A 5,013-nucleotide genomic window follows, 5' to 3' on the forward strand; every position below is an offset into this window, starting at 1 on the left:
TATCATTTTCAAAAGAGGTTTGCTCCTCTCATATGAAACTGAGAGAGCCAATTCTGCGAAGAAATTCCAATGGCCAGTAAGTACAGGAAAAGAACCAAAAGTTCCGACAACAATCAGATGCTATTTGGATCTAATGATTGTTTTTGAAGACAATACTTGAGGCTGGGGCCCTGCCACCGCCCACCCAGAATGAGACCCATTAATCATCGTCACCCAGCGCTGACTCTTTCTTTTTAGTTATTGGTTTTCACATCCAGCTTTGCCATTGATCGTACACGAGACCTGGGGCAAATCATTCACTCCCTCCGTGCCCAGTTTCCTCTTTGTTCAGGTGAGGAGCTCCACGTGGTGTCTGCACTGTAGGGCGGGCGAGGACCCCTGCTATTCCGTCAGCTGAGTGGGGCCCCATCCTGCTACAGTGACCCAAAGGAAATGGTGAACACAAGAGAAAAGCGTTCTGCATTTTGTGTTGTTTTCATCTGTTCCTGCTGCTATCACAAAACACTGCAGACTGTGAGATCTATAAGTCATAGAGATTTATTTCTCGAAGTTCTGAAGCTGGGAAGTCCAAGATCAAGATCTCCGCTTCCCACATGGCACCTCGTTGCCGCATCCTCCAGAGGAGAAAAATGCTGTGTCCTCACATGGAGGAAGGGAAGCCCTTTTATAATAAGACTCTAATCCTGCCAGGCGCAGGGGTTCACGCCTGTAATCCCAACACTTTGGGAGGCTGAGGCAGACAGATCGCTTGAACACAGCAATTCAACACTAGCCTGGGCAACATGGCTAAACCCTGTCTCTACAAAAAAATTAAAAATTAGCCAGGTGTGGTGGCGCACACCTGTGGTCCCAGCTACTCAGGAGGCTGGGGAGGGAGGATCACTTGAACCCACGAGACGGAGGTTGCAGTGAGCCATCTAACTCCAGCCTGGGAAACACAGGAAAATCCCATCTCAAGGCCATGTGTGGTGGCTCACACCTCCCAGCACTTTGGGAGGCCAAGGTGGGTGGATCACTTGAGGTCAGGAGTTCAAGACCAGTCTAGCCAACATGGTGAAACCTCCGTCTCTACTAAAAGTACAAAAAAATTACCTGGGTGTGGTGGCGGGCACCTGTAATCCCAGCTACTTGAGAAGCTGAGGCAGGAGAATTGCTTGAACATGGCAGGTGGAGGTTGCAGTGAGCTGAGATCACGCCACTGCCCTCCAGCCTGGGTGACAGAGTGAGACTCTGTCTCAAAAAAAATAATTAATTAAAAATCTCATCTCAAAATAAAATAATATAATATATAAGGCTCTAATCCCATCCTGGAGGGCAGACCCGTTATGGCCTCCTCGCCTCCCAGTACTGTTGCATTGAGGACCAAGTTTCAACTTGAATTTTGGAGAGACACATTCAAACCACAGTAAGTGTCGACAGTGTGCCAAGGCGACAGGTCCTTGCTTCCCTCTCATCCACACTGATGATCAGGCGACCCACTGGATTGGTCTCCTGCAGCTGCTTTGAGAAAGCACCACAGACTGGGGCCATTGAGCAGCCCAGGTGTGTTCCCTCGCAGGTGTGGAGGCCAGAAGTCCAATCCAGAGAGGCCGTGCTCTCTACGCAGGCTCCGCGGAGGACCCGTCCTCACCTCTCCCAGCGCTGTGAACGCCATTGATTTTGTTTTGTGTTTTTATTTTTGCTTTCTTTGAGACAGAGTTTCATGCTTGGGGCACAGGCTAGAGTGCAATGGTGCCATCTCGGCTCACTGCAACCTCTGCCTCCTGGGTTCAAGCGATTCTTCCGCCTCAGCCTCCTGAGTATCTGGTATTACAGGTGCCTGCCACCACACCTGACTAATTTTTGTATTTTTAGTAGAGATAGGGGTTTCACCATGTTGGCCAGGCTGGTCTCGAACTCCTGACCTCAGGTGATTCACCCATCTTGGCCTCTCAAAGTGCTGGGATGACAGGCATGAGCCACCGCACCTGGCTGGGACACCAGTGATTTTGGCCCACGCCTTCCTGTGTGCATGCTCAGTATGCAGGAAAGCCCCTTCCCTGAAACCCAGAGAGCCTCCACCTCTTTTTATTTCTCACTTTTGATAGAGACACAGGCAGTGGAAATATTTTGTTTTCTTCTTAACTGTAAGAAAAGCAACAGCATCAACACCGTCACAAACAGTGGTCAACCTCTGGTCTCGGCGCTGAGTGACACTAGGGAGTGCTGGGATCTGTGGCAGGAATGAGAGGCTGGTGAGGAAGCCGCCTATCCTGTGTCGACCAGCCCAGGTGGCCTGAACATCCTGGTTTTTGTTTGTTTTGTTTTGTTTTGTTTGTGTGTTTTTTGTTTTTTGAGACGGAGTTTTGCCCTTGTCACCCAGGCTGGAGTGCAGTGACACCATCTCAGCTCACTGCAACCTCCATCTCCCGGGTTCAAGTGATTCTCCTGCCTCAGCCTCCTGAGTAGCTGGGATTACAGGCACACGCCACCACACCCGGCTAATTTTTGTATTTTTAGTAGAGATGGGGGTTTCACCAGGTTCGCCAAGGGGTGAGCAGGCTGGGTGTGCCCAGGGTACTTCGTCCCATCTGCTCAGCCACACCAAGGAGCCCAGAGGTTCAGGTTGCCACCTGTGGTGATCTTGAAGTGAAAATACTTCCCTCGGAGTATCTTATAACATTTCACAGTGGAATGAGAAAGAGGATGTTGAGGCACAAACAAAGCCAAAAGCTTAATTGCAAGGATGTGGAAAGGCAATGGAGCGGCCGCAGCACGGCTGTGGGGAAGAAGGGCTTCAGCATCGTTGAGTTTCAATTGCAAAGCCACCTGGAAGCAGATGGGGGAAGCCTCTCCATGCAGCAGAAAGGACAGCCAAAGTGCCCAAAGAAAATGTTCTCGAGAGCCTCAGCCCCAAACACAAAGTGCTCAAAAAGCTGCAACTGACGCCCAGGATCAGGCCAGCCCAGCTTAGAATAAGGACATCAAACACATTGGAGAAGGAAAGGATAGAAGCCGTTCCCCATCATCCCCCAGGCCCCATCCTGGGAGCCCCGTCACCAACATACCTTTCTCTTTAGTTCTCAGCAGGCCCCGATATTGTCATCAAATAAACTTTGGAGCCAACAAACATGGGTAGGAACCAACATTAGCAGAGTCAGCAAATGCACCCTGCTTCAGTAGCTGGGTCTTTATATTGTATCAGGAATCCTCCTGATCCACCTCCCCCTCACCTATTCCTTCTCCTTGACCAAGTTCCCATACCACGCCACCCCCACACCTCCTCATCGGCCAAGCTCTCCCCACCTCCCAAATGCAGACGCAACCTCAGCTCAGCTCACCACCATTCGCCAGGGGAGACTCTGACGTACGTTGACCACTCCCCGCGCCACCTCTGCTGTGCACTAATGCATTTGCCTAATTTCCAGTAGTCAGTGACATTGCACTGTGGAGGCAGAGGTTTCCATTCACGCCAACTCAAGTCACTGTGGACTTCATGGAGCTCAGGCAGGATTTGAGGGCCTAAAGATGGGTGGTAAATAGTGAAGGAGGTCACAGACACAAGGTAGAGAAATGATGGCGCCTTCCCATTCCAGGTTTACTTTTTTCTAAAGCATTTACTAAAACTAAATTTGAACATCTAAGTTGGTTACTGCATGATTGAGATATAGAAGCAAAAGAAAAGCTTGGTTGATAGTTGAGTTTTCACACGGACAGTAGAATCACCGATGTTTTGCTGCAGGTATAAAATGATTTCCAGGCTGGGCAAGGTGGCTCATGCCTGTAATCCCAGCACTTTGGGAGGCTGAGGCAGGGACATAACTTGAGGTCAGGAGTTTGAGACTAGCCTGGCCAACACAGTGAAACCCTGTCTCTACTAAAAAAATACAAAAATCAGTCAGGTATGGTGGCGCCCACCTGCAGTCTCAGCTACTGGGGAGGCTGAGGTGGGAGGAACACTTGAGCCCAGGAAGCAGACGTTGCAATGAAAGCCACTGCACTCCAGCCTGGCTGACAGGGGGGAGACTCCATCTCAAAAAACAAAAAAATGATTTCCAGCTGGGTGCAGTGGCTCACACTTGCAATTCCAACACTTTGGGAGGCCAAGGCAGGTGAATTGTTTGAGCCCAAGAGTTTCAGATCAGCCTAGGCAACATAGCAAGACTCCATCTCTACAAAAGTACAAAAATTAGCCAGGTGAGGTGGTACACATCTGTAGTCCCAGAGACTCAAACTACAAGTGGGAGGAGCACTTAAACTGAGTCATGATCACGCCACTGCACTCCAGCCTGGGCAACAGAGTGAGACTCTGTCTCAAAAAGCAAAAAAATTATTTCCTTCTCATGCCTTCCAAATACATGGTCTTAGCGTCTTTAATATACAACAAATGCTTACAAATATAACAGAAAAAGATGAGTAACCTAATACAATGGATAAATGATTTAGATAATATATTCAGACAACTCTCAAAAGAAGTACACAAATGGCCAAGATGTTAGCCTCAATCATAATGAAAGAAGATAAATCATATGGAGTCGTGGTTTTCATCTTGTGGCATCTTTAAAGCTTGATAAAAGCTACTGATAAGAAATGGAAACAACAGGCCTCTCACCTCATGTCAATGTGCCTCGGCACGGGCAGAAACTTCTGGAAGGGCAATGTGGTTTCATCCATCAAAATGTTAGGGCAGGTGTGAGGGTTCATGCCTGTCATCCCAACACTTTGGGAGGCCGAGGCGGGAGGATCACTGGAGGCCAAGAGTTGGAGACGAGCCTGAGCAACAAAGTGAAGCCCATCTCTACAAAAATGAAAAAGAAAATAAACAATTAGATGTGGTGGTGCACACCTGTAGTTCCATACACAGGAGGCTGAGGTCAAAGAATCGCTTGAACCCAGGAGGTGGAGGTTGCAGTGAGGTATGACTGCACCACTGCAAAGCCTGGGCAACAAAGCAAAAGTCTGAGAGAGGAAAGAAAAGAAAGAAAAGAAAGAAGGAAGGAAGGAAGGAAGGAAGGAAGGAAGGAAGGAAGGAAG

The sequence above is a fragment of the Colobus angolensis genome, unplaced genomic scaffold, assembly GCF_000951035.1.
Source record: "Colobus angolensis palliatus isolate OR3802 unplaced genomic scaffold, Cang.pa_1.0 Scaffold1, whole genome shotgun sequence".
Classification (NCBI taxonomy): Eukaryota; Metazoa; Chordata; class Mammalia; order Primates; family Cercopithecidae; genus Colobus; species Colobus angolensis.